Source organism: Neovison vison, chromosome 5, assembly GCF_020171115.1.
Source record: "Neovison vison isolate M4711 chromosome 5, ASM_NN_V1, whole genome shotgun sequence".
In the NCBI taxonomy this organism is placed as follows: domain Eukaryota; kingdom Metazoa; phylum Chordata; class Mammalia; order Carnivora; family Mustelidae; genus Neogale; species Neogale vison.
Genome location: NC_058095.1, coordinates 122,184,919 through 122,206,566, shown reverse-complemented (window position 1 = coordinate 122,206,566; position 21,648 = coordinate 122,184,919).

Genomic DNA, 21,648 nt, shown 5'->3' with positions numbered 1-21,648 from the left:
CACAGCATTTACTATTGTTAGTAATTACATATTTCTTAATATGTCCCCTTGCTTATTATGTCTCGCTCACTCTGCTGTTACGGCTATAAGGACAGCAATTAGAACGTATGCTATATTCATTACTACATTACCAGAACCAAACTATATTTTTATTTGGGGAATGAAAGAAGTGAGGGAAACCTTCAAGGGATGGTTATAGGGTGAGGGTGGGGAGGTAGAGAGTAATAAAAAGTGCCATGATTAAAAGTAAACACACAAGAGATTGTCATGAGGCAAGAGTCAATATTAGCCTTAAGTGAGAACTTCTGGCATTGCTTGTCTTCTGCTTGAGTTCCAACAAGCTAAGGGAAGAAGGCAGAAGAAGGTGACTGGATGCACCATTTCATTTCACAGAACAAAGTGTGCATAGATCATGGATTGATTTTTTGTTTGCTTGTTTTCTCTGTGTGTGCTGTTGACAATGATGATGTTTTGTTTGTTGCTCTCTATTTATGGTCTGTAGTCTCTAGTCTATAAAACTTCCAAGGCTGGCAACAAGCAACCTATTATAGTAGGCTATGTTGCAAGTTTAAAAAAAAAATCTTATTTTTAAGTTTTCATCAATTTTCAGGAAGTCTTAGTAAAATGCTTGGAGAGTCTGCATTCAGAATTCCTAGTCTAGGGGCAGAGCATTTGACTGCAGAATTCCTAGTCTTTTTTTTTTTTTTCAATTTATTTATTTTCAGAAAAACAGTATTCATTATTTTTTCACCACACCCAGTGCTCCATGCAAGCCGTGCCCTCTATAATACCCACCACCTGGTACCCCAACCTCCCACACCCCCACCACTTCAAACCCCTCAGATTGATTTTCAGAGTCCATAGTCTCTCATGGTTCACCTCCCCTTCCAATTTACCCAAATTCCCTTCTCCTCTCTAACGCCCCTTGTCCTCCATGCTATTTGTTATGCTCCACAAATAAGTGAAACCATATGATACGTGACTCTCTCTGCATGACTTATTTCACTCAGCATAATCTCTTCCAGTCCCGTCCATGTTGCTACAAAAGTTGGGTATTCATCCTTTCTGATGGAGGCATAATACTCCATAGTGTATATGGACCACATCTTCCTTATCCATTCATCCGTTGAAGGGCATCTTGGTTCTTTCCATAGTTTGGCGACCGTGGCCATTGTTGCTATAAACATTGGGGTACAGATGGCCCTTCTTTTCATGACATCTGTGTCTTTGGGGTAAATACCCAGGAGTGCAATCGCAGGGTCATAGGGAAGCTCTATTTTTAATTTCTTGAGGAATCTCCACACTGTTCTCCAAAGAGGCTGCACCAACTTGCATTCCCACCAACAGTGGAAGAGGGTTCCCCTTTCTCCACATCCTCTCCAACACACGTTGTTTCCTGTTTTGTTAATGTTGGCCATTCTAACTGGTGTAAGGTGATATCTCAATGTGGTTTTAATTTGAATCTCCCTGAGGGCTAATGATGATCAACATTTTTTCATGTGTCTGATAGCCATTTGTATGTCTTGATTGGAGAAGTGTCTGTTCATATCTTCTGCCCATTTTTTGATGTGTTTGCCTGTTTCGTGTGTGTTGAGTTTGAGGAGTTCATTATAAATCCTGGATATCAACCTTTTGTCTGTACTGTCATTTGCAAATATCTTCTCCCATTCCATGGGTTGCCTCTTTAAACTTTTGGGACTTCATCAAGATCAAAAGCTTCTGCACAGCAAAGGAAACAGTCAAAAAAACCAAAAGACAACTGACAGAACAGGAGAAGATATTTGCAAATGACATATCAGATAAAGGACTGGTATCCAAAATCTATAAAGAGCTTATCAAACTCAACACCCAAAGAACAAATAATCCAACCAAGAAATGGGCAGAGGTCATGAACAGACATTTCTGCAAAAAGACATCCAGATGGCCAACAGACACATGAAAAAGTACTCCTCATCCCTTTTCACTTTTGTTTCCTTTGCCTTTGGAGACATATCTTGAAAGAAGTTGCTGTGGCTGATATCAAAGAGATTACTGCCTATGTTCTCCTCTAGGATTCTGATGTATTCCTGTCTCACGTTGAGGTCTTTTATCCATTTTGAGTTTATCTTTGTGTACAGTGTAAGAGAATGGTCGAGTTTCATTCTTCTACATATAGCTGTCCACTTTTCCCAGCACCATTTATTGAAGAGACTGTCTTTTTTCCATTGTATATTTTTTCCTGTTTTGTCGAAGATTAATTGACCATAGAGTTGAGGGTCCATATCTGGGCTCTCTACTCTGTTCCACTGGTCTATGTGTCTGTTTTTATGCCAGTACCATGCTGTCTTACATAGCCATCCAAGCCTCCCTCAAAAAAATTGAAAAATCTAGAACACACCAGCTGTCTCTACACCTTAAAGAACTGGAGAATCAACAACAAATCAAACCAACTCCACACATAAGAAGGGAAATCATCAAGATTAGAGCTGAGATCAATGAGGTAGAAACCAGAGATACAGTAGAACGTATCAATGAAACTAGAAGCTGGTTTTTTGAAAGAATCAATAAGATCGATAAGCCACTGGCCACACTAATCCAAAAGAAAAGAGAGAAAGCCCAAATTCATAAAATTATGAATGAAAAGGGAGAGATCACAACTAACACCAAGGAAGTAGAAACAATCATCAGAAGTTATTATCAACAATTATATGCCAATAAGCTTAGCAACCTAGATGAAATGGATGCATTCCTGGAAAAATATAAACTACCAAAATTGAACCAGGAAGAAATCGACAACCTGAATAGACCGATATCTAATAACGAGATTGAATCAGTGATCAAAAACCTCCCAAAAAACAAGAGCCCGGGACCTGACGGATTCCCTGGGGAATTCTACCAAACCTTCAAAGAAGAAATAACACCTATTCTCCTGAAGCTGTTTCAAAAAATTGAAGCAGAAGGAAAACTTCCAGACTCTTTCTATGAAGCCAGCATTACCCTGATCCCCAAACCAGGCAAGGACCCTACCAAAAAGGAGAATTTTACACCAATATCACTGATGAATATGGATGCTTTGATTCTCAACAAGATCCTAGCCAACAGGATCCAACAGCACATTAAAAAGATTATCCACCATGATCAGTGGGATTCATCCCTGGGCTACAAGGATGGTTCAACATTTGCAAATCAATCAATGTGATACAACAAATTAATATGAGAAGAGAGAAGAACCACATGGTTCTCTCAATTGATGCAGAAAAAGCATTTGACAAAATCCAGCATCCGTTCCTGATTAAAACGCTTCAAAGTATAGGGATAGAGGGAACATTCCTGAACCTCATCAAATCTATCTATGAAAGACCCACAGCAAATATCATCCTCAATAGGAAAATCTTGCAGCCTTCCCATTGAGATCAGGAACAAGACAAGGATGCCCACTTTCACCACTCTTGTTCAACATAGTATTAGAAGTCCTAGCAACAGCAATCAGACAACAGAGAGAAATAAAAGGTATCCAAATTGGTAATGAAGAAGTCAAACTCTCTCTCTTTGCAGATGACATGATTCTTTATATGGAAAACCCAAAGACTCCACCCCCAAACTACTAGAACTCATACAGCAATTCAGCAATGTGGCAGGATACAAAGTCAATGTGCAGAAATCAGTGGCTTTCTTATACACTAACAATGAAAATACAGAAAGGGAAATTAGAGAATCGATTCCATTTACTATAGCACCAAGAACCATAAGATACCTGGGAATAAACCTAACCAAAGAGGTAAAGGATCTGTACTCGAGGAACTACAGAACACTCATGAAAGAAATTGAAGAAGACACAAATAGATGGAAGACCATTCCATGCTCTTGGATTGGAAGAATAAACATTGTTAAAATGTCTATACTGCCTAGAGCAATCTATACTTTTAATGCCATTCCAATCAAAATTCCACCGGCATTCTTCAAAGAGCTGGAGCAAATAATCCTAAAATTTGTATGGAATTAGAAGAGACCCCAAATCGCTAAGGAAATGTTGATAAACAAAAATAAAGCTGGCGGCATCACGTCACCTGATTTCAAGCTTTATTACAAAGCTGTGATCAACAAGACAGAATTCCTAGTCTAAATCTGTTTTAACTTGAAATCTGGATTGGATTAAATGTTACTTCTTATACCTGGAATTGTTATGCTGTTAAGGCTTCAGTTAATGTATCTGTTCTCTCCTAAACACCCATGTCAGTTAGAGTACTATGTCATCAGCTTTGACAATCACATAATTATTGACAGATTCCACAAGCATGCTATTATCTATGAAAATTGGAAAGCTCATTTTAATTTGATCTGTGAAAAAAATTTCTATACTTAGAAGAGGTGTCATTGCTTGTTATCACCCTTTATTTGTGAAGCACAACAGGAATGAGTTGACCTACAAACAGCATTTTCAAACTTCTCTTTAAGGAATCACTACAATTACTAATGATAATAACAAAATAAGCTTTTTAATGATGGGCTTGTTTTTAATTGCACATCTTTCTTAGACTTTCTTAGACTGATGTTATCATCTTTCTTTTCCTAAGTAATTATCATTCAGCTTTAAGATTCATCATAAGCATAACTGGTTTCCAACTCCCCAAAGTAGAGTAGGTGTCTGTTCTCCCACAGAAAACTTTTCAGAACTTTTCATATCAATATTACCTACTTCCTGTATTACATTGTAATTATCTGCTCACCCATCAGTCTTTCCAAAGAGATGTTGAGCCCTTTGACAAGAAGGGGCATTATTATTCATTTGTATGACCCCAATACTTACCATAGTGCTTAGAAAATAGCAGCAATGAATAAGTATTAGTAATGTGAGGGGGGAGTGAAAAAGAAACACAGCGGGAGTGGAAAAAAAGACAGGGGAAAGAAAGGGAAATAAAAACAGCCTCATTCAGAATTTGATACTGGAAGCGCGCGCGTGCGCATGTGTGTGTGTGTGTGTGTGTGTGTGTGTGTGTGTGTGTGTCTGAGCTTCTGTGTGTGTGTGTGTGTGTGTGTGTGTGTGTGCGTTGGCAAGCAGGAATGAACTCAGAGAGAACAAATTAAAATCAAGAAAAGACTGATGAGGGTGACTGGGTGGCTCAGTGGGTTAAGCCTCTACCTTCTGCTCAGGTCATGATCTCAAGGTCGTGGAATAGAGCCCTGCACTGGGTTCTCTGCTCAGCAGGGAGCCTGCTTCCCCCTCTCTCTCTGCCTTTCTCTCTGTCTACTTGTGATCTCTCTGTTTCTGTCAAATAAATAAATAAAATCTTAAAAAAAAAAAAAAGAAAGAAAAGACTGATGACTGTTCAGTTTCCTCACTGTCCAAGGCTCTGTGCAGCTTGTGTGCTCCAGCCAGCTCACTGTGTCGAGGACAACCCATTCCAGCACCTTCATCTCTGACTGTCTTACCTTTCAGTGAAACTCCACAAAGCATTCCAGGGTACACCTTGCCTGGATCACGGTTGATATACTCAGCTACACATCCCTTCAACCACCTCTCACCAAAATGACTAGGAGGAGGAACATCAAACAGAGGAAAAATTCAGAGACTGCGCCCTCTCCATCAAAGCTATTGGATATGGACATAAACAGTACATCGGAAAGGGAATTCAGGGTAACAATTATCCAGGCAATGGCTAGGTTGGAGAAAACCATACTTGACAACATGGAATTGATTAAAGCAGAAGTGAAAGCCGCCTGTGAAGAAGTTAAAAATGCTATCAGTGAGATCCAATCTAATCTAAATTATCTAACAGCTAGGGTAACTGAGGCAGAAGATAGAATTAGTGATCTAGAGGACAAACTGATAGAGAAAAAGGATCAGGAAGAGGCATGGAAGAAACAGCTTAGAAACCATGAAAACAGAATTAGGGAAATAAATGATGCCATGAAATATTCCAGTGTCAGAATTATTGGGATCCCTCAGGGGAGGAGAAAGAAAGAAGACTAGAAGATATAGTTGAATAAATTCTCCATGAAAATTTTCCCAGTCTGGGGAATGGAACAAGCGTTTGTGTCCTAGAGGCAGAAATATCACCCCCCAAGATCAACAAATCTAGAAAGAGCTCCAGACACTTGATTGTGAAACTGAGAATCATAATTTTAGACAGGAACTCTTGTGAGCAGCTAGGGGGAAAAAATTTCTTACATATAGAGGAAGGTCCATCAGATTAACATCAGACCTGTCCACAGAAACCTGGCAAGCCAGAAAGGGCTGGCCATATTCAGACATATTCAGGGCACTAAATGAGAACATGCAACCAAGAATACTTTATCCAGCAAGGTTGACATTCAAAATGGATGGAGAGACCAGCAAGGTTTAAAAGAGTATGTGACCACCAAGCCGGCACTACAAGAAATATTAATGGGAGTTCTATAAAAGAAGAAAGAACCCAAGAGTGCCATGGAACAGAAATGTACAGAGACAATCTGTAGAAACAAGGACTTCACAGGCAACATGACATCAATAAAAACATATCTTTCAATAATCACTCTCAACATGAATGGCCTAAATGCTCCCATAAAATGACACAGGGATGCAGATCGGATAAAATGACAGGACCCACCCACAGGCTGTCTGCAAGAGACCCATTTTAAATCTAAGGATACATCCAGACTGACAGTGAAGTGATGGAGAAGCATCTTTCATGTCAATGGGCCTCAAATGAAAGCTGGGGTAGCAATTCTCATATGAGATAAATTAGATTTTAAACTAAAGACTACAGTCAGAGATAAAGAAGGATATTACATCATTCTTTTATTTTTTTAATTTTTTATCTTTTCAGTATAACAGTATTCATTGTTTTTTGCATCGCACCCAGTGCTCCATGCAATACATGCCCTCCTTAATACCTACCACCTGGCTCCCACAACCTCCTACCCCCCGCCCCTTCAAAACCCTCCAGTTGTTTTTCAGAGTCCATAGTCTCTCATGGTTCATCTCCCCTTCCAATTTCCCTCAACTCCCTTCTCCTCTCCATCTCCCCATGTCCTCTATGTTGTTATGCTCCATAAATAAGTGAAACCATATGATAATTGACTCTCTCTACTTGACTGATTTCACTCAGCATAATCTCTTCCAGTCCTGTCCATGTTGCTACAAAAGTTGGGTATTCATCCTTTCTGATGGAGGCATAATACTCCATAGTGTATATGGACCACTTCTTCCTTATCCATTCATTCGTTGAAGGGCATCTTGGTTCTTTCCACAGTTTGGCGACTGTGGCCATTGCTGCTATAAACATTGGGGTACAGATGGCCCTTCTTTTCACGACATCTGTATCTTTGGGGTAAATACCCAGTAGTGCAATGGCAGGGTCATAGGGAAGCTCTATTTTTAATTTCTTGGGGCATCTCCACACTGTTCTCCAAAGTGGCTGTACCAACTTGCATTCCCACCAACCGTGTAAGAGGGTTCCCCTTTCTCCACATCCTCCCCAACACACGTTGTCTCCTGTCTTGCTAATTTTGGCCTTTCTAACTGGTGTAAGGTGGTATCTCCATGTGGTTTTAATGTGAATCTCCCTAATGGCTGGTAATGATGAATATTTTTTCATGTGTCTGATAGCCATTTGTATGTCTTGATTGGAGAAGTGTCTGTTCATATCTTCTGCCCATTTTTTTTTCCCAATTTATTTATTTTCAGAAAAACAGTATTCATTATTTTTTCACCACACCCAGTGCTCCATGCAAGCTGTGCCCTCTATAATACCCACCACCTGGTACCCCAACCTCCCACCCCCCCGCCACTTCAAACCCCTCAGACTGTTTTTCAGAGTCCATAGTCTCTCATGGTTCACCTCCCCTTCCAATTTACCCAAATTCCCTACTACTCTCTAACGCCCCTTGTCCTCCATGCTATTGGTTATGCTCCACAAATGAGTGAAACCATATGATAATTGACTCTCTCTGCTTGACTGATTTCACTCAGCATAATCTCTTCCAGTCCCATCCATGTTGCTACAAAAGTTGGATATTCGTCCTTTCTGATGGAGGCATAATACTCCATAGTGTATATGGACCACATCTTCCTTATCCATTCATCCGTTGAAGGGCATCTTGGTTCTTTCCATAGTTTGGCGACTGTGGCCATTGCTGCTATAAACATTGGGGTACAGATGGCCCTTCTTTTCACGACATCTGTATCTTTGGGGTAAATACCCAGGAGTGCAATTGCAGGGTCGTAGGGAAGCTCTATTTTTAATTTCTTGAGGAATCTCCACACTGTTCTCCAAAGAGGCTGCACCAACTTGCATTCCCACCAACAGTGTAAGAGGGTTCCCCTTTCTCCACATCCTCCCCAACACACGTTGTCTCCTGTCTTGCTAATTTTGGCCTTTCTAACTGGTGTAAGGTGGTATCTCCATGTGGTTTTAATGTGAATCTCCCTAATGGCTGGTAATGATGAATATTTTTTCATGTGTCTGATAGCCATTTGTATGTCTTGATTGGAGAAGTGTCTGTTCATATCTTCTGCCCATTTTTTTTTCCCAATTTATTTATTTTCAGAAAAACAGTATTCATTATTTTTTCACCACACCCAGTGCTCCATGCAAGCTGTGCCCTCTATAATACCCACCACCTGGTACCCCAACCTCCCACCCCCCCGCCACTTCAAACCCCTCAGACTGTTTTTCAGAGTCCATAGTCTCTCATGGTTCACCTCCCCTTCCAATTTACCCAAATTCCCTACTACTCTCTAACGCCCCTTGTCCTCCATGCTATTGGTTATGCTCCACAAATGAGTGAAACCATATGATAATTGACTCTCTCTGCTTGACTGATTTCACTCAGCATAATCTCTTCCAGTCCCATCCATGTTGCTACAAAAGTTGGATATTCGTCCTTTCTGATGGAGGCATAATACTCCATAGTGTATATGGACCACATCTTCCTTATCCATTCATCCGTTGAAGGGCATCTTGGTTCTTTCCATAGTTTGGCGACTGTGGCCATTGCTGCTATAAACATTGGGGTACAGATGGCCCTTCTTTTCATGACATCTGTATCTTTGGGGTAAATACCCAGGAGTGCAATTGCAGGGTCGTAGGGAAGCTCTATTTTTAATTTCTTGAGGAATCTCCACACTGTTCTCCAAAGAGGCTGCACCAACTTGCATTCCCACCAACAGTGTAAGAGGGTTCCCCTTTCTCCACATCCTCTCCAACACATGTTGTTTCCTGTTTTGTTAATTTTGGCCATTCTAACTGGTGTAAGGTGATATCTCAATGTGGTTTTAATTTGAATCTCCCTGAGGGCTAATGATGATGAGCATTTTTTCATGTGTCTGATAGCCATTTGTATTTCTTGATTGGAGAAGTGTCTGTTCATATCTTCTGCCCATTTTTTGATGTGTTTGTCTGTTTCGTGTGGGTTGAGTTTGAGGAGTTCATTATAGATCCTGGATATCAACCTTTTGTCTGTACTGTCATTTGCAAATATCTTCTCCCATTCCGTGGGTTGCCTCTTTGTTTTTTTGACTGTTTCCTTTGCTGTGCAGAAGCTTTTGATTTTGATGAAGTCCCAGAAGTCTATTTTCGCTTTTGTTTCCTTTGCCTTTGGAGACGTATCTTGAAAGAAGTTGCTGTGGCTGATATCAAAGAGGTTACTGCCTATGTTCTCCTCTAGGATTCTGATAGATTCCTGTCTCACGTCGAGGTCTTTTATCCATTTCGAGTTTATCTTTGTGTACGTATATTTTTTCCTGCTTTGTCGAAGATGATTTGACCATAGAGTTGAGGGTCCATATCTGGGCTCTCTACTCTGTTCCACTGGTCTCTGTGTCTGTTTTTATGCCAGTACCATGCTGTCTTGGTGAGCACAGCTTTGTAGTAAAACTTGAAATCAGGTAACGTGTTGCCGCCAGTTTTATTTTTGTTTTTCAACATTTCCTTAGCAATTCGGGGTCTCTTCTGATTCCATACAAATTTTAGGATTATTTGCTCCAGCTCTTTTGAAAAATACTGGTGGAATTTTGATCGGAATGGTATTAAAAGTATAAATTGCTCTAGGCAGTATAGACATTTTAACAATGTTTATTCTTCCGATCCAAAAGCATGGAATGGTCTTCCATCTTTTTGTGTCTTCTTCAATTTCTTTCATGAGTGTTCTGTAGTTCTTCAAGTACAGATCCTTTACCTCTTTGGTTAGGTTTATTCCCAGGTATCTTATGGTTCTTGGTACTATAGTAAATGGAATCGATTCTCTAATTTCCCTTTCTGTATTTTCATTGTTAGTGTAAAGAAAGCCACTGATTTCTGTACATTGACTTTGTATCCTGCCACGTTACTGAATTGCTGTATGAGTTCTAGTAGTTTGGGGGTGGAGTCTTTGGGTTTTCCATATAAAGAATCATGTTATCTGCAAAGAGAGAGAGTTTGACTTCTTCTTTGCCAATCTGGATACCTTTCATTTCTCTTTGTTGTCTCATGGCTGTTGCTAGTACTTATAATATTACACCATTCTTAAAGGGCCTACCCACCAAGATCTAACAATTGTAAATATCTATGCCTCAATATGGGAGCAGCCAACTACACAAGACAAATATTAATCAAGACAAAGAGTCATACCGATATGAATGCATTAATAGTAGGGGATCTTAACACGCCACTCTCAGTAATAGATCATCCAAGCAGAAAACCAATAAAGAAACAAAAGCATTGAATGACACATTGGACCAGATGGACTTCATAGATATGTACAGAACATTCCACCTTAAAACAACAGAATACTCATTCTTCTCCAGTACACATGGAACTTCCTCCAGAATAGACCACATCCTGGGTCACAAACCAGGGCTCAACCAATACCAAAAGACTGCGATTATTCCTTGCATATTCTCACACCACAATGTTTTGAAACTGGAAGTCAACCACAACAAAGAGTTTGGAAGGAATTCAAACACTTGGAAGCTAAAGACCATCTTGCTTAAGAATGTTTGGATCAACCAGGAAATCAAAGAAGAGCTTAAACAATTCATGGAAACCAATGAGTATATGTGCTACCGAAGCGAGCACCATGGAAACCAATGAGAATGAACACACTTCAGTCCAAAACCTATGGGATACAACAAAGGTGGTCTTAAGGGGGAAATACATAGCCATCCAAGCCTCCCTCAAAAAAATGGAAAAATCCAGAATACACCACCTTCTTTGCACCTTAAAGAACTGGAAAGTCAACAACAAATTAAGCCAACCCCACACACATCAAGGGAAATAATCAATATTAGAGCAGAGATCAATGAGATAGAAACTAGAGATACAGTAGAACACATCCTCAATTCTGTTGTGAAGTTAGTAATCCTCATCAAAGTAATATAGTCCTTTCTACAGAAACAATTTTTAGTCTATCTGTTTCATTATTATACTTCATTCTCTTTTTCTATCTAATCCACCCTCTGAACAAATAAGTAGCAAATTAAATACATATTTAGTAAGCACACAATAATATTTGCTGAATAAATCAATAAGTGAATGACTTGTCTAACAGTAAATGAATATGCAAGGCAGAAAGTTAAAAATAAAACCTTGTTTACCTATTTGGAATTTTTAAAATGTGTTTGAAATACTTTCATTCTTTTGTGAAGTGATTGTTGGTGCTGCAAACTGAGAGGGATGCATTTTGTAAAACTTTGTTAATTAGATAGGGACAAATTCACCATAATTGTCCTTTGTGTTCAAAGTGGAGGCTGTTGACAACCATGCCCAGGTCTATTCTAGACCAATAACTTTCTAGTCACTGCTTTGGCTCTGTTGTCTAAAAAGCAAAGGAATTGTTAATTAGCAAATGAGAATAATACTTGATTGACTCAACTAAATTAGATTTTGTTGACCTGCCAAAGTGAATTTGTCATTAGCATTTATTAGAAACACACACACACACACACATACACACACACACGCGTGCACCTCTAGTGGGCTATATTGTTGTACGTTCTTTTCACTCACTAACTGAGAGGACAGAGCTTTGGAGCCAAAGGCCTGTGGAAAAATGTCAGCTTTTTTCCTTTCAAGTGTTGGCCCTGGGCAGACTGTTTAACCTCTTTGAGCCTCAGGGTTCCAATATATAAAATGAAGATAACAGTGCTTCCACTATCAGATTATTGTGAGATTCAAAGGAGATAATAGATACAAAATCCTGTCTGTACCTAATGTTATACCTGGTGTTTATTGGTACTTGAAAAATCTTTTAAAACAGAATCCTTTAGAATTAAGCCTATAATTCCAACAGCTTTGAAGTTGAATGTTTTCTGGCTAGATTCAAGAATTCATTTATTCATTGTATACATGTATTCAGAGAATATCATATGAAAGGCCTATATCTGATAGACACTGACATATAATTCCCATCTTCAAGGGGGTTATGATTTACTTAGGGAAGTAAGCACACATGTGACTAAATAGTATATAAGCTATGATATGATTAGATACTTTTTAATCTTTCTCCCTGTAGCTAAATCTAAGTGTCTTCCTAAGACACTGTCCTAGACACTGTCTATTTGATCAGTTTAATGCAATTATTTATGTCATTTTTAAATCCAGCATTGTTACTCTAATCATTTATTATCAGAAATTGACCAACAGAATCACTCTAGTAGCTAATATATTTGTTCTCTATTATAACAACAACTTTCCTTCCCAACCCCCTCCTTTTTTCCAGTTATTTAAAAAGGCAAAATTTGCAGAGTATTTCTGCAGTTTCTTTTATTTGCGAAGATGTCTTCCAATTCATAAGACAAGCATCATTATAGGTAAGTACAAAGGTATCCAAACTGGCTTTGTTATTGTGTCCTTCCCCCCGCCCCCCCGACCAGTATCAAAATTGTTCCACAATGCATACAGGAAAGAGCTGCATGTGAGTGCCGGGATGTCAGGCAGTGTCTTTTCAACTGGGCCTCCTGTTACTGAGTAAATGAAGGAGAAATAAAGATAAGAGAGAACTGAAGGCTAAGGATGAATTGAAGCTGGTAATGAATGGAGAATGATAGAGGCTGAAAAACACACTTGAGGGTTAAACACATTAACATATTTGAGTGTTTAAGCCAAACAGAAAGATGCTCTGAGCTTTATATAGGAAAGCCAGCATGTCACATTTAAATTTTTGAACTTCTATAATACTTTAATAGTTGCCTTCAAAAAGATTGTTTCATGTTTTAATTGTGTCCCTATCATTCAAAGATATTTTGCTACATTTCGTACTAGTTACAACTGGTCATATTTATTTCTATTAACTGAAAGTTTTGCAGTTACATATCCTTTTCTAAACAAAATAAATATGTAATTTCTGCTCCTTAGAAAGAATCTAGACTATCATTAGACTATGGACAAGCTCTCATGCTTTACCAAGAAGTGTGATGCTTTAGCTATTGTCCTCACCATCCTTCAAACGACCACTCAGTAGCTCTGCACACTTTGGAACATCACTTCACTGCACCTCAGTATCTTTGCCTACAAAGTGGAGATAATGCCTGTCTTTTTAAGTTTGAGGTAATATATATAAGCCAGGGAATATTACATGTATAAGTTTTCCTATTATTAATATTACTATTTGTTTATTTCTTCACTTATCATTAGGAGTACTTCACTTATCATTAGCTGTCTAACTATTCTCTACTATTTTGGAGATACCTAGCTGATCTGGAGGATACCAAGCTGAATAAATATAATTATAAACCAGAGCTTAAGAGGCAAGCTCCTTATCAATTATAAATTCAATAAAACACAGAGAGAAGGGGCGCCTGGGTGGCTCAATGGGCTAAGCCTCTGCCTTCAGCTCAGGTCATGATCTCAGGGTCCTGGAAGTGAGCCCCTCATTGGGCTCTCTGCTCAGCGGAGAGCCTACTTCCCCTTCTCTATCTGCCTGCCTCTCTGCCTACTTGTGATCTCTCTCTCTCTGTCAAATTAAAAAAAAAAATACAGAGAAAAAAACAAAATGAGAAAGAAACTGCTTCTTAATAAACTTGGTACTCTCTGGTACTTTAAAAATAAATAAATATTTAAGTCAACATCCTCCCACAAAAACAATCTTCAGAAGTGACTCCATACTGAAGGTATGGACACCTTCTTTGTAACAGTCCAATCCAGGTTCTAAAGCCAAGATACACAATCTCTAATCTAGGGGGACAGTAGCAAGTAATTTCAATCTACAAAGTTATCCTGAAGCCAAGAAAAAGATAGGTCCAGGTGCAACAAACAAATAAACAAAAAACATAAAAAGCAAAATTTAATAAATATATTTTTTGTAAAACAGAATTTTCATAATAAAAAGAGCAAGAACTGTTCTAGGGATGAAGTAAAGTATTTTTATTTATGTAATCTCTACATAAATTATAATGCATTTATATATATATTTATCTCTACATATATATAATGCATTTTGCATCTAATGATACCAAAAACCTTATTTGTGATGGCCTCCTCAGACAGTCAATAGGCTTTCTGGTATGTATATTATCAAAAAATACTTTGCTCCTTTAATAGCAATTACATTCTTTTAATAGCAGATATATTCTTTTCAGAATATTATGAGGAACTCGTCGGCTTTATTTGTCTTTTAACATTATATAAGCCTGTGCACTGAAAGGCAGCTTTAGGCAACACACATTGTTAAGAAGCTAAAAATAAAGTTGGGAGGCAATAATAGCATATATATTTTTTAGAGCTTGAGCTAAGCACATCTACAAAGCAATAATAATCAAATGTAACAAGCACTGCCACTGTGTCTATGAAGGAAAGCACAGCATGTGCTGTGGAATAGCACCAAACATATAAACAAATTCTCTGAAACCGCAAGGCACACTTCCCAAGAAATACATGGTAGTCAACATACACCAGACAGTTTACAATATATACGAGAAATGACAAAGAGATCACATCTATCCAATCACTAATAGCCAAGAGTTTGTTTAATTGGTATACTCTCAAAAGACTTCATTGTGCTATGGACATAATGATAACCTGTTGTATCAGTAGTTCATTTACCGTAGGGCAATTTCTTATGAGCATTAAGAGCCGCCTCTCTGGAGAACACCTCACCTCCCCCTCCCACGGGTTCTGCTGTCCTGCTTTCTCGCCTCCATCTCTCCAGCTACAGCTGCTCTTTAATAACAAGGGAGGAAAAGATGTGTTAATTAGTTTTGATGAAAGCTTGTTTCTTCTCTTCCCTACTCAAGAGGATGCTGCAAGAGCCACTGAGTCATCAGACAGAGAAGGCACTGGCAGCAATAAAATAAGATTCCTAAGGCCTCTGACTTACACTTCATTCTATGAGGAACTGAGAATGTATCCAAAGAGGAAAACGTGGCTTCTACTTAGGAATGCATCTATACTGGAACAGTCTATCCTGAAGAAACAAATTTCCATTAAGAATGAAAACAAGTATCTTCAAAGAAAAAATGGTTACATGCTTTTAACATGGTATACAGTGGATAATACCCCCTTGTCCACGTATATGATACCTAATTCTATCACTAGTACGTACAGTTCTGAGGAAAGCACAGGCATGTATACAAAATCCTGTGAGAAAATGTCTTCCATCATTATATGTATGTGTGAAATTCCTATTCTAGAAACACTATTATTGTATTGTGTAAGAAACAGATACAACTGACTTTGTCATTAAAAAAAAGACATAATTCACTGTGACAAGCTCTAGTTCCCATTTTCACTCACTCATTAAAAGTTAAAATATTTATTGAGAACCTTCCATGTGCCAGGATGCCAGAATATATTACCAGTATTGTTCAGCTCTGACTAAAATACTTACACATACACATATATAACAAATATCTAAAACTCTATGGGAAAAAAATGCTCCATTATTATATGTGTATAATTCCTGTTAAATAAATGGTATCATTATTTCATTATATTAAAAATAGAGGTATCTGTGTCTTTCAAGATAATTATATAATTCACCATGAAGAAACTTAGATCTTACTTTCATTTATTCATATATTCAAAAATAGTTATTGAAAACCTTTGATCAGCACAGAATAGCATGCAATCCTAGAAAATACACAAAACAAAAAATAGTCCCTGCTTTCATAAAGCTAACAGAGCAAATAAGTAGTCAATATTAAATAAGCAACTGCTAATCATGGGCATGAGTGCTCAGAGAGAAGTAAAGGATGTTATGGGAGCACCTAGGTCAAAATAAAGATGAATCTGAAAATATTTCTCTGTGAATTTGATATCTGGTTAAATAGACAAATAGGACAGTTTCCAGCAAAGGGACCAGCATGTGTCAAAAGTCCCAAGGTAAAAGACAGAAAATGAATTCTAGGTACAGAAAGAAAATGTAGATATAGCTAGACTAAAATGTGGTCAGAAACAAGGCAGAACAGATCAGCAGGCCAAATCTGAAGTTCTTTTATCCTATGATGTGAGGTTTCAATTTTCTCTCAAAGGCTAGCTGACTCAAGAAAGTATTCTAAACAGGTTAATGACATGATGAAATTGGAATTTTATCTCTCTGGTTAGAGAGTAAATTTGAAGAAGGTGACTCTGGAGTCAAAAAGATCAGGTGTGAGGAATCAACATACTTAATTAGCATCAATAAATGAGGGTAGCTTGAACTAAAATAGTTATGATGAGGACGATAGAGGCATATGGAGAAGTAACTGGATGGCAAGAGCAGCAGGGCATGAACAAATAAACACACAGAAATTGCAGAAGCAGAGTCAAGGATGGCACTCACCTGAATTGGAAAGCTGGGAAAATGGTAGTTATTGGTTAGTAAGACAGGAACACAAGAGAACATGTAGGTTTAGGGGACCAAGAAAAATGGGAACTTGTGTTTTAAAATCAGTAAATGAAGATGCTAATAAGACATCTAAATAGAGATATTCAAAAAGCAGGTGGTAGTGTGGGCCTGGAGCTCAGGAAATGGTCTAGGTTTGAGATTTAAATGTGAGAGCAACCAGCACTACCGAGTTTGTGATGTCATAAGGAGAGTGTGTAAACATCAGAACCTCAAAGGACATCAATTTTTCAAGAGAAGAAATAACCACAGAGGCAATTGAGAGGTTGCAGTGGAGGTGTAGGTATAGTTTTACAAAAGTCAACAAACAAACATACAAAGCATTTTATTTCAAAAAGGAAGAAGTATTTTGTAGCATCAGCTACTACTGAGAGACCAAGAAGGATGAAACCGGTTATGTCCATCCTCAAAGAGGTAATTCTGGTGTAAGTGAAATTAGTTCCAGAGAGAAATGGATTGAAGAGGAAGCTGGAAATGGAGAAATGAGAGTGAGTTCTTTTACCAGGTGCCATTTAGAGGAAAAGATACTTTTCTCAGATGAGATACTGGAACTGATAAATAAATGTAGACAAGAATTAGGTCTCATCTTTAGAGGTGTCAATTATCCATGGGTCTCTTGCATTTCTACATGTCTTAAAAACAGATACTGACAGTCCTATGCTCCAGACTTTTTTCAAGGATGTATGTATATACAAAAGCCTTGGAAAATAGAAAGAGTATCTCCTTTCATAGCAAAAGGCATGCTTACTGAATAACATATTTGGGTACCGTAAGTTTGGGGCTTATCTCCTACAATACAACACACCATAAGGACAGGTGTCACCTGGCCATCTTCATATCTCCTTGTGGAAACTGGGTCTCAGAAGACTGGCACAAAAAGTGCTGACACTCTGACCACTGCCATTACTGTGAGTAATGAAGTCCTTTGTCTCTGGCCAAGGAGTCTCGTGTTTTCTGTCAGTGTCCATGGAACTGTGACAGGTTAATTTGTTAGCATACAAGTATGCCAAAATCTCAGATTCTTCACAGTTTCATTCTGTGTACCTTTGTCCACGTCCTTCTCAGGACTTAATACCACCTAAAAAGTCTAAGTAAAATTGTCTCTGTAAAGAGAAAGAGCTTACTGTTTTATGTTTTTGCTCTTAAATATATACTGTCAACTCCAATGTAAGCTGTAGACCAGCATCATAAATTAGGAAAATGAGACTTCACCCTCCCCACCACTGATAAGCTTACAGGACGGTATTTCCGAGTTCTGCATTTGAGAACATCACTCAGAGTATACATATTTCCTGGTTATCGTTCACTCTGCATACATATACTCAGCGCTAACTGCAGTGCAGTCATCTTAATGCCAAGTTTCATATATGACACTGACATATGATTTTTGGTAAGCCACCACAGGGTGAATAATTGAATGATGGAGGCTCTTTAGAAATGCATTATAATTCTTTTAAACATGGTATCTAATCTAAAGACAGTTATTCCTTTTTTTTTCAGTTATTCCTTCTTAAATAAGTGAAATATTATAGACTCCCTCTAAAGGATCCAAAGAATCCAACTGTCTTGAGTTAGATTAAGTGAATTAAATGAGTGAATTGAGGTTGACTTGATTTGAAATCACATACGGTAGCTGAGAGCCTTGTTGATTAAAACAATCTAAGGTCTTCTCTGAGTTAAGTTAGAATCTCTCAACACTTTTTTTCATAGAATGTGTTCCCTTAGATAAGTATAGATCTTAGCAGGCTCAAAATTACAGAAAGCAAACATCATGTTGACCTGCAGTGCATTAAATGTTCCATAAACAAAAAGCAACTGAAAACAAAGTAAGGCTAAAAGAACAAACACGGAAAGGGCATGTGTATACATTTAGCTCAATAGAACATAATAACAAAAAAAGAAACCAATCATCATATTGAAATTATAATGAACAGAGCAGATATTACCAGGGAAAAAAATAACCGGAAAGATACTTGTTTTCTTTAATGTCTGTTGAGATCATCATTATGCAGATTGCTCTATATCAGGTAGGACTTGTATCAGATTTGACAAGGAGGAATGAGTAATCAATTAAATACCTCAGATTAAGAATAGGAGGGAGCATTTTTAAAAATCATATTAAGCTCCAGGAAACTCTGGGCATAATTATTGCCAGGCATTATGTCCTGAATTATAAGTAATTTCAAAGGTAGAGTTAACTAAAGGTAATGTGAACATTCCCTCCTGTGAAAAGTCATGGCTTGAGAACAGACACATCTATGAAACACAAGATGTTCAGTTTTTATTTTTGCAAAAGCACTTTTTAGAATGTAATAGCTAATAATTAGCTAATAAATAGCCATAAATTTCTACTCAGTAGAGAATCTGAGCAGATCCTACAGGCACTGAGACTATCACAACCCTAGACTATAACCAATGACCATCTGAACAGAAAATAGCATTCAACATACAATATTACCAGATTAATCACTCCTCCTCATATTTTATAGTTTCCATTTGTTATTATAAATATGCTAATATAAATATTAATAAATATAAATATTATATAAATATATAAAATAATATATAAATATTATAAATTATCCCAATACATGGAAATTTTCTCTAGGTAGTCAAACAACACCTTTAAAGTGCCCATAGCTCTGGGGTGCCATCAGTAGAGCATGTGACTCTTGATCTTGGAATTGTGAGTTCAAGCCCCCACATTGGGCATATGGCTTACTTGGGGGGGGGGGGAGTCCACAGCCCCTTCCAAACTCCCAAATAGTATCTTCCAAATAAATTCATCAGTATAGGAATATTTAACAATTTAACAATCACACTTAAAGCAAGTTTAAGTTATCAACTGATTTAATAACAAGTTATTAAAAGAATAGTAACTATATTCACAACTTTTTAAGAAAATTAATGGCTTCAGTCCACAACATGCAGAGAAAAGTACAACCTAAGGATGACACTGACAGACGTTTCCATTCCATTTCACCCGTGAAAATCTCAAGTGGTTCAATTACCCGGTTGGTATGTGTTTGCCAAGAAGTTAAAATCTCTACCTGATTGTATTGAAGAGAAAAGCAAAGTGGCCAACTACTGCTTCAGCTGCAGGTATAGTCTGCAGAATCACAACAAAAGGATTGGGCTTATTAAGTTCATTCTCTAAGTACCTGAGTAGTCCGGTTTGTTTCTGCCCACCTTGCCCTTCCATTTCATCATCCTTCCATCAAGGGCACTGTTCTGAATAATGGACAAATACCACTAACCCAGGACTGAAGGGCGAGGAGCTGCGATGGCTTACCATCATCCAGGAAAACAAGGCTCTGTTTGTATGTCTGTGGTGTAGCGTTGTAGGTGCTTGAGTTTGGGTGGTGTGTGGTGGAAAAAGGGCAAATAAAATCTGTTTTCATGGGTATGAAGAGTAGTTTACGGGGTTTTAAATATACATAGTACAAAATCTTATCATCTTAAGCCAGGAAAATACCTTGAATTAATCATTTAGCTCATTCTCATCACATCTTCTTCCAAACACAGTCATATCTTTTCCATACTCTCGAATCTTCAGAAAATCACCCTCAATGGTTCCACTATGATGTTGCACAGCTGGTAAAAAGCAAAATTTGTATCCCAAACTCTAAAATCTTTCTCTACTACTCTATAACTGTACCCTCTTATCCTGACCTCCAAAGAACCAGAGAAAAAAATCATTTAATGTTACACTTAAATGATATTTCTATAGTTATTAATGTAACTAAGTTATCATGAACACACTGAGAAAGGATGGTTGAGGCAAAGAAAACTGGAAATAAGTTAAAATAGCTGAATTTAAGTTCTAGCTCCAACAGTAACTAAGAGAAAGTGGGAGTCACAAGTTAATTAAAGCTTTGTTGTCTCAGCTATTACTTGGTGCTACTGAAATCTCTATTAGTTATTACACAAAAATATGATTTCAAATGAGATAGTGGAAATGGCAAAGGTTCTAAAGGTCTAGAATGCTTTTAGTATTTCAGCTTAGAAATCAGTACTATTCCAGCCAAATATGAATTTCTCACCTATATAACTGTATTCCAATTTTCTTCCTTATGAAGTTGATTTTTAAAATGTTATCTATAGAATATATGATAAAGTAGCCAGCTCAATTCTAGGTGCCTAGTAGATATTCAATTAAGTGTATATAAAGCTGCTGTCCCAATATAGATTACATAACAGTGCTCAATAAACAGAAATTATTGCTAATTATAGTATTAGAAGTAATATTAATACTAATACTCAACTATGTTTTTGCTTTATTTACAGGAGAAAGAACTGGAACAAAAGATTTATTGAATACCTTCAGTACAAGACACTTAATATTAGATATTACATGGAATACCTTATCAGCAAGAATTAGATACAATTTCCCCATTTTCTAAGTGAAGAAATGGAGACTCAAGCAGCTTTTACAATTTGCCAAAGGCTCACAGTTCAAACCAAGTTATGTTCAATTCCAAAGTTCCTCATGTTCAATTATAATCTATTGCCTTCCAGAAGTTCAAAGTTAAGGCCGTACCCTTAGAAAAGCATGGCTAGTGCAGAATAAATATGTACACCAGAAGGATATCCCTCCATTTCTATAAAATTTTTAACCATATACATTGGCCTTAATATTTTTAATACCTACCCTCTCAGATTCCTAAAACACACTGAGGGATGAAAGAAAATATTATTCTTATTTGTTAAATAGAACTTTAATATTTTGATTTCTTTAATAAATGTGAAGAATTACAGTAGTGCATGCAATTAAAATTTCTTTTGTTATATAATTCCACTACTGAATTAAATTGCTTCATTAAGGAAAACTACATTTTCTCCCATCCAAGTACTAACCAGGCCCGACCCTGCTTAGCTTCCGAGATCAGA